Here is a 13,601-nt window from a genome sequence, read left to right as displayed (position 1 = left end):
CTATCACCTATTAAAGTGACAAAAAGGAAAATAAGTATTCCCTTGTATTCGCAAGGTTCAAAGGTGTTCACATCTAGGGAAAATGCTATTTCCAAATTTCCGTAAAAATTACTTTTAACTATAAATAATTTTCTGTTCGATGAATTTATGTAATTTTTGGATATATTACTATTTTCGACATAACTTAAAACCACATATTTAAAAACAATCGATCTGTCGACTTTATCTTAAACATCAGAATGATATATTAAAACAAACTGTTCTTTTGGAAAGGTATATTAGTAGGACGCGTTTATATTACACGATTAAATCAAAGAAAATGGATTTTAATTTCAACTAATCACTAAGGATAACATAAATTCATTGAACGGAACAGTTTTTCACCGTTTTCATGCCTCCGCCTCCCCCCTCCCGAAGATTAAAATCAAGGTCGCTTCTACAGAATTGGGACGATAAATGGGTTTTTTAGATAAAAAAAAAAAAAACAATGGTTTCAATTGATATTTTTTTGTTAATTCTAATAAGTTATAACGGTAGCTTCCAAATTATCGAGTCGAATTTACCTGAATATTACTGAATTATTAAACAAAACAACTTTAATCATGTTAGCAGGTGAAAACTTGCCACCATCTTATTTAAATCAAAACAGAAAATTGTCTCCCGTTTGAACTCTCCCGTGTCTTACGATCGTTTTCATCAAATTCTATTTTTTATTTTCTTTAATATTTTTCTACCTTATCGATTTTCGTAATTTTTGGATATAATCATCTTAAAAAATACGAGGAATACGAAGATACCATTGTTTTCATGTGAAATTCAGTATTACGATTTCCGAAATTTCGTCCCAATAGTGTAGAAGCGCCAAATCAAGATACTAAACTGTATGTCTAGAATACTTATTGCAATCTTCAGCAAAATCCATTACATGATATTGATTTTGGCACATTTCTAAAATTTAAGGCTTAAGCATAAATAGTGTTAGAAAAAAAAATCAAAATTAAGGTAATCTTGCTTAATCGGTGTCTAACGACTATGGATCAAATTTAATACAAATCTAATATATTCGAAATTTCAAATAGGAAATTGCGTCCTCCTAAAATCTCAAAGAACCTGAATTTGGGGCAATATTAACCAATTGATAAGAATCAGGGTTATTTGAATTTCCTCAAACGGTTTCCATCACCATTTACCCCCACCACCACCCCTCCATAAAACAGCTTAAATAAATATAGCCCACATTACCCAATCCTACGCGTAATATCTGTGTTCTCAAATTTTATAACGGTTGTTTAATTAGTTTATGAATGAATCTTCTACATACAAATATATCAAGTATACATATACGTAACTTTATATGAATAGGAATTACATATTTTTATTAATGTACCTATTTACTATGCCTCCCCACGGGACAGAGTTAGACACCAGGGTCGTTTTTTAACATGGAGAAAAGGTACAAAAATAAAAATTGTCTCAGTCGTGAAGGATTTCTCCTCCACCGAAAGAGAACAAGAAATAGAAGTGCAGCAATCATCTGAAGAATAGATATTTTTATTAATGTAATTAAATATAAAAAAATATAATGCTCCCACTCTCGTACACAGGCTGTCCCATATAAATCGTTTACTTTGAAATATGAACTAGCATCAAAATAGTCCATTTTGAGACACCTTGTATATCAACACTTGTGAATTTTATTCATTTTACTACTCAGCTCCTTAGCACCTCCCTCCTCACCATCTTTTTCACCCTTCGATTGACTCCTTCCGCCGTTGTCTGTCTGTTTGTCCGTCTCTCTCTCCACCTTTTTTCTCTCTCTCTCCCTCTCTCTCTCTCTCTCTCTCTCTTACACACACACACACACACACACACACACACACACACACACACACACACACACACACACACACACACACTCTCTCTCTCTCTCTCTCTCTTTCTTTTTCTCACACTCTCATGTGTGGCTAGTAGATACTACTATACACTGATGAGTTAAGTATGAATGTTAACTGCTATTAAAATATAGAAGATATAGCAATATAAGTTTCACTACCCTATATAGATCAAACCGTGTGAATTACACACACACACACACACACACACTCTCTCTCTCTCTCTCTCTCTCTCTCTCTCTCTCTCTTTCTCTCTCTCTCTTTCTCTCTTTCTCTCTCTCTTTCTCTCTCTCTCTTTGTTTCTGTACTCTTCACCTGCTCTTTTACAGATCACTCTCATCGCGTGCTTCTGCTTCATGTATCTCGACACTACTTCTCAGTGCCGTCCCCCCCCTCTCTCTCTCTCTCTCTCTCTCTCTCTCTCTCTCTCTCTTCCACTCTCTCTCTCTCTCTCTCTTTGAACATGTATGAATCTAGCTCCTTGACGTCGAGCCTGACACGCATGAACATGAAATATAGCTAAACATAATATATAGATAGTAGCAGTTGCACGTATTAATATATCCATAATTCATTAAATAAATATTGAACACTTCATTCAGTTTGCTAAACTATGGATTTGTTCAAAAGAATTCTCTCTTAGATTAGGGTGCGGGGATGAACCCGTGACCCCGGTAATTCTTTTATCACTATTTAAAACTGTTTTTATTTTTTTTTTTTTTTGTTAGGGATTTTTATGACACTATATCTCTACAAAGCCACCTGCATAGAGTATTGTTGCCACATCTGGACTGTTACACCAACCACTAGTTTCTCACTCTTGGATAGGGCCCACAAAAAAAGTTTCTCTAACCTAGGTACGACACTTTCTACGAAGCTCCAGCCTCTGTCTCATGTTGCAAACTTGTGCTTGTTTTACTAGTACTTCAACGGGTTGTGCTCGGACGAAATTGTTGCACTTGTGCTCTCTCAATGTAAACACCCGGCACCAACTCGACAATTAGCAAAATCACACCTCTTCAGCTGAAGTCCCCAGATGCCGAAACGGTTTCCTCTCTAATAGCTTATTTTCTCGAATTTTGGAATTCCAACTGTAGAAATTTAAATGTAATATGAACCAGAATCTCGCTGCACAACTCCCCACTTAGGATGCCCCTATAATTCCTACTCCTAATTTACAGTAGCATTTTACGTCTCAGTGACAATGTGCCTTGTTTTGGGTGAATTGAAGCAAAAAGATAAATAAATAAAAAATGTCCCTGCCCTCTGTTTATTAGCAACCATTTTTCTCAATCTCTTCCCTCCATTTTGTCCAAATGTATGCATGAATGACGTGAGATAATGTGTTGTTTAGAGTTTTATTTTATTTTTAATAGATGACCATGAGTGCTATTCGAGGATAGGCGTTAAAGGGATTTTTTTTTTTTTACGTTGGGGGAGTCAATGGTTATCCAGGCCCAGAGGTCACTCGAGGATCATGGTTAGTGAGTGTAAGGTAGACGATGAGACAACATCGTTATGATCAGTAATGGTGGAACATGAGCATCGTTTAATTCGATAAGAGGATGGCTCAACAAAAATTTATTTAGACTTGAAAATGGCCATGTTATAATCAGCTGGAAAGCAGCCTTGTGATATTGTGTTCCACACAGACGTAAAATTCTTTGTTTATGGAATTTTCATTTAGTTTTAGGTGCATATAGAGAGTGAGGGAACTTGTTGGCACTTGTAAGTAGACGAGTATTTGTTGCTTATGTTCTACGGGGGGGGGGAGACCATAGATTGAAGCTCAGTCGAATACCTACCATGAAAGTAACGATAGAGCAGAGATAGACCCGCAACGTCTTTTCTGTGAGAACGAAAAGGTAAGAAGGTGAAAAGGTCGTCGTCCACTGGATTTCGAAAACGTTTTTTTTTTATATACTTTCTGCAGCGTTAGAATGATCTAACGATTTATCCAGCGATTTTGACAACGGCTCTAGTGTAGGTCTTCCATTTCAGGTAAGAAGTCAATGTCATTCCAGAAGATTTCCAAAGCAATGCGCTTTCTTAAAACCAGAGCTGCTCATTTCAATTGGGGTCAAGTGGGGATTAGAGCATTGGTGGTGAAAATACAGAAGTTTGGTTTGGAATACCTTAAAAATAATTAACCATTTTTTACTCCATTATACCACGCGCTTTAGGTCAGGAGAGAGAGAGAATCAGAAAGATCTTGGTCTTTGACATTTTGTCACAGATAGTAGTATCGTTTGCATGGATGCTGACGAATGATCGTAAAATATGATTTGGCAGATTGTTGGGCCTAGAGTGGATTCTTGAGGCACGCTAGCGTTAATACTATGAACTTCAGATTTCTGCCCATCAACTTTAATTTACTTTAATAAAATTACCAGAAAGAAAGGATTTGATAACTGAGATAACATTTCCAGCTATTTCGTAGCTAGAAATCTTGTGAAGTAGATCTTTTATACAAAATCCCATCGATTGCCTTAGATATGTCAAAATTGCTCGAGAAATGAAGTCACTGTCAATAAATTCACTGATTCTGTGTGATATTAGTCAGTCAGCGTATCAGTTGGCGATATCGCAAAATGGAAACCATATTGCTTGTTATTGAGTAGTATGTTTTTGCTGAAGTGGTTGACAACTTCCCTATTTATCACAAACTCAAGCAGATTACTCATAACGCGCAAGAGACTCATTGGTCTGTAATGAGATGTAGAAGACCTATCTCGTGTTTTAAGTACTGAACAGATTGTCGAAATTTTTCAAGGTGATAAGAAACATCTTCTCTTAAGGTAATGTTTAAACAGCTTTGTAAATATGGAAGCTAGTTCCGGTTGCAGTTATTTAGCACTATGATTGGAATGCTGTCAGGACCAGTTGCTTTGCTGAAATTAAATTTCTTGATAAATTTGGCAACATCTCGGACATATAGAAAAATGTCGTTCAGAGTATATATATTATTCCTTAATTGGAATTCATTTTTGAGATGAGCATTATATATATTAATTTATTTTTATTCCGGACTATTATTCTCATCTTTATTAGTTGTTTTTCATCTTTTATTGTTTTGTTTATTCACAACGTTTCGGCCAACTATTCCTCTGGCTTTCGTCAGGTGGTAACCGCGACGGATAGGAACTTCGAAACTCCTAACTGCATTCTCAGCCATCACTGACATCCATAGTTGTCGTCGTCTCACCACATTTTTGGGCAAGTAAACCAGTTTAAGGTGGAGATATTAATGTTTTTAGCCAATTTTTCGATATTTGTCGGAAAGGTCGAACTTCCAAACGATATTGATCTTGAGAAAATCCGTCGCCTCTGTCGAAAGTGTTGGGCAGACATGCATGCATACATACATACATACATACATACATACATTTATATATTGGTAACTAAAAAATTTCGACCCAAACCTACGAAACAGCTTGCCCTATCTCTGAATACCCTTTATGTAAAATTTAAAATGTTTAGACCAGAAATTGTTTGAGTAATTTGGTAGAGGCTGCAGGGGTCAATTTTTTTTTAACTTTGACCCATATTATGATCCCTTAACATTTATTGTTTTGGGCTCAAATGAAGTCATTAAGTTAGATCCGTGTCCAAGGAATCTATATCTAAAATTTCAAGTGTTTAGATCCAAAGATGTTGGAGGAGTTTGGTAGAGTTCTTAAAGGTCAAATACACTGTATATCAAATTTCTGAATCTGTAGACTTAAAATTGACAGATCTATTGCGTAGGAAAATGTACACACACTGACAGACACAGATACACAGACACGTTCACTTTTATATATATACTAGCCTGGGTGCCCGGCGTTGCCCGGGTTTTTGGAGGTGTATGCTGAGCAAAAAAAAGAAAAAAACGGTCAATTTTTTTAACTTTGACCCCCATTATGACCCCTTAACATCTATTATTTTGGGTTCAAATTAAGTTATTAAGTTAGATCTATGTCCAACGAAACCTATATCTAAAATTTCAAGTGTTTAGGCCCAAAATTGTCGGAGGAGTTTGGTAGAGTTCTCAAATCAATGGTCAAATCGTTGAACTTCTACCCCTTAACAGCCAATTTTCTGCCGAAAACCGACCACAAAGAATTTCCCAAATCTCAGTACCCTGTATATCTAATTTCGAGTCTGTAGACTTGAAATTGACAGAGTTATTGCGTAGGGAAATGTACACATACACACACACACGTTCACTTTTATATATATATATATAGATATATAGATAGATAGATAGATAGATAGATAGATAGATAGATATAGATTTGTTTATATCTTTATCTACTATAAACAAACAAACAAAAAGCTATGTATATATCTGTAACGCGCTAATCTCAGCAATAAAACTAGAGATAATAATACATGAAATAATTTTCTGAGTGTGTTATTTGTCAAGGACAAAACTTTAAATTTCCGTAACATGTTTTTACGATAAAAAAGAATTGAATAATGTCATCACACACGGTGTTGGTTGTTTGGTTCTTTTGTTTTGCAGCATATCAACCCTTTTCGGGTTATTTAATGTCGACTCCGGTAATTTCAGAAACAGTTTTTATGCTTCAAGTTCCTTATATCTTTAGATATATATCTGTAGAGTTTGGTTTGGTTGTTTTACGGAATATCAATCATTTTTTTTTTAATGCCGAATCCTATTATTTTGGAAACAGTATTCATGTTGCATTCATATATTTTGTAGAAGGTTTTAATTCTTCAAGCTCTTTGTATCTTCAGTTGCTAGTTTGTAGTGTTTGGTTTGGTTGTTTTATAGTGGTTTTTATCGTTTTTGTTCCCTGACCTGCAGAACATGAATGAGTTTTGCAATGGGAGAGGGAAATGGATTACAGTATTAATGTTCGGTATATTTTAAGCGCGGAAACCAGTCATGAAGTGGGGGAGATAGAAAGAGAACGGGGAAATGGGAAGGAGGAAAAGGGAGAGAGGGGGTTGTTGTTTTGTTGTTTTTCTTTTTTTTTGAGGGGGGATATAATTAAGTTTTGCAAAAGGAAGTAGAAAAACAAAAAAAAAACATCAATGTTAGGGGCATTTGGTCTCAGGAAGTCAATATTTTCGGACAGCCTGTACTTATTATACAACACACACAAATATTAATATATATGTATGTGGTCCTGCCTTTAACACATGTGTATGATAGCATTCTTCATATATACACTCTCTTCTCTTTTTAGAAACAGGAAATTTATTCTACTCTTAATTTAGGAATTCTTCTCCTCCCCCCTACTAACGGAACATTTATTTAACACCGCGTGGACTTTCTAACGTTTGTCTTCATCTGTACTCATGGATATATTTCATTTACTCACACGCTTCTCTTTCCACTCCACTATTATTTACATATTAACAAAGGCAACTTGGTTGAGTTCTCTTCCATATTAGAAATGGACATTCGTCTCCTTTTCAATAGATTCACGACAATGATAACCGTAACTGGCACACTGTTTCTTATTTACAAAGTGCCTTCAATAAGTTTCCAGATTTTTTTTCATATGGACACTTTTATTGATAATACAAACATGAAACTCAAGCCCTCTTCGAAGTAATCTCCTCCGGCTGCAATGAACTTGCTGTACCACTCCAGCAACTTTTGGAAGGTCCCATGGAAGCCCTCTTGTGTGAGCGTGTCAATGATCTTCGTCACAGCCTCTTCCATCTCTTCAGTTGTCTTATAACGACAGCATCTAAGGTTTTCCTTGAGCTTCGGGAATTACCAAAAGTCACATAAAGCAAGATCTGGACTATAGGGAGGGTGAGGAACTGTCTGGTCAAATATTCTGCATCTTCAGTTACTCACAAATAATTGTGTGTACCGTTATGCGCGAGTTCGATTAAGGGATGGTACCATTACAAGACTCAGTTAAAAATGCGTGATGACAAAGATTCCTCCCTTCTTTGATTAGATTTTTATTCGATCGGTCATTAGAAGAGAAAAGCGAATTATTCATGGCACCCACGCGTTACTAACGTAAATGGCTCAGACAAACGCCCAATCATACTCCTCGTCACGTCACACATTTCTTTATTTCTTTACCCTCCCCGTATATTCGTTCTTCCTCTGTAAAGATAAAGAGAGGGAGATGGCAAATAAATTGGAATAAAAGATTGGCGCGAACAACGAAGCATATGGTGTAAAAAATGTTTTTAAAAGATTTTATTCTGGAATCAGCCTGTCGAGATGGGCAGACGCGAGTTGACAGGATCCGTGGTGGATAAATTATTAAATTCGCCACGCGCTCTAATTAACTAAAATTGGAGATAACTGCACGGGACAAAGGGCTAACATGCCTGCGTATATTTGTCGACTCAGCAAAAAAGGGCAGACACCTCAAGTTATGCTTACCGAAAATCAGGAACGGACATGTTATCGTGAATATCAAGAAGCTGTTAACATTTCGGAAAGCTTGAAATTAGACGATGTCATCTCCTTATTACTTTGTTTCTATAGATCTTTCATCTTATTTGGATTATACCTTTTCTAAGAGATACGTTTACTGTGATTAATGATCCTTCCTTTTTTTATCCTAATCCTGTCCGCTCCTATGACAGCCAAACTCAAATCTTCAGACATTTGTTTTCGTTGACTAAATATCATACGAGGGGTGTGCAATAAGTAATGTCCCTGGCCCACTTCCAGTTGTCTGATCTAGCTGAAATTGTGCATGTGCAATGATTTATATCTCTACGGGTTATGTGGCAAATTACAGCTCTGAACTAATTGTGGTTTCTGTTTTACAGATGTTTGAACTGAGTCAGGTGTGAAATGGAGCCTGTTGAATGTCGAGCAGTGATCCGGTTTTTGTATTTGAAAGGACGCACACCACAGGAGACTTTTGATGAAATGAAAGAAACTGATGGTGATAATTCCCTATCATATGACCTTGTAAAACGCTGGCACCGTGAATTCAATTCATGGACGGAAGTCTGTGGAAACAGCTCCCAGACCAGGTCGCCCCCCTTCTGCCATTGATGAGGCATCTGTCCGTCAATTTGAGGCTGCCATTTTGGAAGATCGGCGCATTACTATTCACCAAATAGCTCAAGATGTCAAGATTAGTACAAGCTATGTGTAAACTATCATTCATTACCATTTGCATATGCATAAGGTGTCTGCCAGATGGATTCCTAAGTTGCTCACACCATTCCAGAAGCGAGAACGCGTCGAGTGCTCGGGGATGAATTTGATGTGCCAAGAAGATGAGTCAACGTTTTTCAAAAGACTGATTACAGAGAATGAAACCTGGGTCCATCACTATGATCCAGAGACCAAAGCCCAGTCAATGCAGTGGAAGTACTTGGACTCACCACCTCCGCTGGAAAGTTCATGCTCACAGTCTTCTGAAACCAGGACGGAGTAGTGATGACAGATTTCCTGGCAAAGGGTACCATAATTACAGGAACCTATTATGCTTCACTTTTGAGGAAATTAAGAGAAGCTATCAAAATCAAGAGGCGGGGCAAGATCAGCAAAGGTACCCTCCTCCTGCAGGAAAATGCCCCAGTCCACAACTCGCATGTCGCCAGATCAGAAGCACGGGCGTCTGGTTATGAAATCAAACCCCATCCTCTCTACTCTTCTGACCTTGCACCCTCTGACTTTCACCCCTTTCCAGCCTTGAAGTTGTTTTTGAACGGAAAGCGTTTCACAGATGATGCAGCCTTGATTTCTGAAGTCACGTTGTGGTTGGAGGACCAACCTGTGGTGTTCTACAAAAACGGTCTCCAGAACTGCATCAAACGATAGGAGAAGTGCATAACTCTGGGTGGTTCCTATGCAGAGAAAGATTAATAACTGTGCCAAGTTTCGTTGCTCTACTTCTATGGGAAGTGGGTCAGGGTCATTACTTATTGCACGCCCCTTGTATATAATATGAAAAAAAGAAAAGAGAAAACCAGAAACATTGGTCAACTTACGAACTTCTTTCCTTTGCCCGCTTTGTTTTAACCCATTGGAACATTACATTATATCTTTTATTTTGTGTTTATTACATTTTATTGCACAATAAAATAATTGATATATATATATATTAAAAAGTTTGACTTATGTTCAATTAACCTACAGCTAAAATTTCAAGTGTTTAGACCCAAAATTGGCGGAGGAGTTTGGTAGAGTGTGCAAAGGTCAACTTTGTAAACTTTGACCTCTGGCCAGCCAAAATTTTGCTCAAAAACTGATTAAAAAGCTTGCTGCATGTCTGAATACCCTTTATTTAAAATTTAAAATTTGCTGATTAGTTTGCTAGAGACCACAAATGTGTAATCTTTTGAACTTTGACCCTTTGGCAGCAAAATATTCGTCCAAAAACCGATCAAAAATCTTGGCCTATGTTTGAATAGTTTATATAAAATTTCAAATGTTTAAACCGAAAATTAGCTGAGATGGCAAATCTTTTTAAACTTTGGTCGCAATTTTGACCCCTTATTATTTATTGTTTTTTACTTAAATCAAGTTAAAAGTTTGATCCATGTCCAAGTAACCTACATCTAAAATTTCAAGTATTTAGACGCAAAATTGGCGGAGGAGTTATGTAGAATTTTCAAAGATCAAATCGTAGAACTTTGAACCATTGACAGTCAAATTCCTGACCGAAAACTGATTAAAAGATTTTCCCAAACACTAATATCCCTTATGTCAAATCTTGAATCTGTGGACTGAAAAATGACAGAGTAGTTTCGTAGGGAAATGTACACACACAGACACACACACACACACAGAGAAAAATTTTCACTTTTTTAAAGAACCTTAGACTACCATTTGTGTCGTAAAATGCCACAACCGGCATATTTCATTTTTTTTTTCTTCTTTTATTAACACGATACGTAATCGGGAATAAATTTCAATCTGGAACCCATCGGGTCGTATCGTAATAGTATATATCCCAAACTGAGACAGACGACGGTTTTAATCCATGAAATTATTTATTTGGCAAATCATTTTTGGTTTTCTGACTCTATTACTCCTCCCATCATCCTTCACAGACTCACTGCCTTTCTTGAATCTCTTATGCCACTCAAAAACTGATGCTCAATTCATGCAAGATGGACCTACATTAATCTGAAGCATTCCATACATTTCTGTGCATTTTTTTCTAAGTTTAAAACAAAATTATATCGTTCTTCTACAATGTCCTCACGTCCAGATTGCATTTTTAAAATTCACCAGCTGTTACAACCAGGCTTTAGTATGATATATTCCAATGCCTGCTGTAGCTGTTTATTCTAACTTATGTTAAAATTAGTCAGTCATCTCAAAACGTGTATAGCAATAACATTCTGAATTTTAAAGAATGTAAGACAATTTAAAATTCCTGTATAAAATGTCTGAAAACTTATTTAAGGCGCTTCATACATCTATATAAATAAAACAGTAGACGTGTGTATGTGTGTAAATATCTAACAGGTAAACTCCTAAACTACGGGTCACATAACATTGAAATTCTCAGGAAATAATATTCATGCACCAAGGATGGTTTATAAATATAAATAAAACCGTATTAAGCACCACTGCGTCGAGTTTGAATGAATTACGCCCTTTTGATTTACCGTAACCTTATTACTAACGAAAAGGTAAAAATTAAGATAACGGAAATCACTATAATTAGATAAGTGCATAAATATTATCCACTGCTGTTGCCATCATAATTGAGAACTTGTATACGGAAGTGATAGCAGTAATAAAGGTTATTATTTTGTTGAGTAATTTTTATAGATGAACGTAAGAATTGTAAGATATATCATTATTTAATTTATTGCTGTAATCACTCAATACTGCACGACACAATGGTAATAGTTGACTTCATATTCAATAAAAGAACAATACAAAGACAGAATTCCTATGGAACGTTTTTCTCAAACGGAGACGCATATTCAATGCTTTTAACCACGCAATGAATGTGATTCATGTCAGTCATAAAACAAAACTCTGTCTTTTTTTCTTTTGTTCAAAAGCTAACAGTCAATTGGAAAGAAGACTTTATGGATTTGAATACGGATTTTAATCTTTTCAAATAACTATCTCTTAGATCTGATTGAAATTTATTGGCGTTTTTATTTATTTATTTTTACACAGGAATCACCACTTATCAAGGCCCGGAGGCCACTCGAGGTTAAGGGTTAATGGGTATACAATTAGTTAATGTGATTATAGCGTAGTAAACATAAGTAGCGCGAATTTTGTAAGTTGAATTACTTAGGGGGGCGGTTCATCAAGAACTTGTTTACATTGGACTTGAAGACAATCAGATTGTAGTCAGCTGGATAGCAGGCAATCGGAAGAGATCCACAGGCGTGCAGTTCTAAGAAAGAAGATTTGTTCATAGAATTTGCATTTAGGTTTAGGCACAAAAAATACGGAAAATTATTAATAGTAGTTGTGGCTAGATAAGTGTTTTTCGTGAAAGTTTGCTGAGGGGGGGGGGACCATAGATTGAAGCTCAGCTGAGAATTTACCATGAAAATAACGAGAAAGCAGAGACAGGCTCGCAGCATCTCTTCTGTGGGAAAGAGGTTGCAGGGAAGAGAAAAGGGCATCCCCACTAAGTTACGAAGTCTATTCTGAACTCTGCCAAGGCAGGATAAGCTGCTTCTAGCTGCTTCTTCCCAGATGTGGTTTTGATACTCCCAAATTCGAAGCTATCTCTTTACAACCCTTCCTTTTCATAACCTATCATACTTTCATAAATCAGAGTCCATTTTCTGTACGCTGTTTTTGAACCCAGTCAACGACGGGTACTTTTGCTAGTATATATATATATATATATATTATTATTATTATTATTATTATTATTATTATTATTATTGTTGTTGTTGTTGTTGTTGTCGTCGTCGTCGTCGTCGTCGTCGTCGTCGTCGTCGTCGTCGTCGTCCTTAACCTTTGGATGTTTTAGTTGGATTTTTTTCTTGGACATCAGGTCAATTCCTTTGACTTTAGACATTCATGATGTATTAACACTATCGCCGTTCCCAACAGGCAAGCCTTTTACAAAATTGGAGAAGAAATTTTCTTGTCAATCTGATTAAGTCATTTATGGTTGCTTTTTTTTATTATGTTACCAAACTTTTCAATTGCAATGTGAATAACCTTGATCGTCGTACAGTTCGAAGTGTTGATATTACATTATTATTTCAAAGCATTCTTAACTTTCTGATTATTTTTTATACCTTAATACTTTCGCTGTTCCTAACAGGCAAGGCTTTTGTATAATTGTAAAAGAAATTGACTTGTCACTTTGATTGAGCCATTTGTGGTGGATTTTTGTTATTACCCAAGCGTTCCAATTACAATGGGAATCACCTTGACTTCTTTACATTTCCAGAGTCTAACTAATTCTCATTTTAGGTCATGGTATTTTTTTTTCTCGTTCTTTCTCTTGCACTCTGTTATCAATAGGGCAGGCTACGTCAATAATTGAGCAAGTTCTCTTGTTTTTATTTAATAAAATTATATCAGGTCTAGAGTGTTCAAGGGCCTTATCAGTTTGTATGCAGATATCCCAAAGAAGTTTGACGTTGTCGTTTTCCTGCACCACTTCTGGTTTATGCTCATATCACTTCTCACTGTGGCCTAATGCATAGTTTTCATATATTCCATTGTAGGACCCCAACGACTTTGTCGTGTCTCCATTTTTTATATTGATGTTGAACTAGCATAGGGCATTCTGATACAATATGCACTAATGTTTCTTC

At 36.2% G+C, this 13,601-nt stretch overlaps 1 protein-coding gene across 1 annotated transcript in view; it reads right to left on the bottom strand.

Annotated features, from left to right (window-relative positions):
• LOC145284562 (multicopper oxidase 3-like) overlaps nt 1-13,601 on the bottom strand; it is a 149,252-nt gene that overhangs the window by 69,063 nt on the left and 66,588 nt on the right. The window lies entirely within an intron of this gene.

The sequence above is a fragment of the Euprymna scolopes genome, chromosome 9 (assembly GCF_053919585.1).
Source record: "Euprymna scolopes isolate OS-2025 chromosome 9, ASM5391958v1, whole genome shotgun sequence".
In the NCBI taxonomy this organism is placed as follows: domain Eukaryota; kingdom Metazoa; phylum Mollusca; class Cephalopoda; order Sepiida; family Sepiolidae; genus Euprymna; species Euprymna scolopes.
This window is presented reverse-complemented; position numbering and strand designations above follow the sequence as displayed.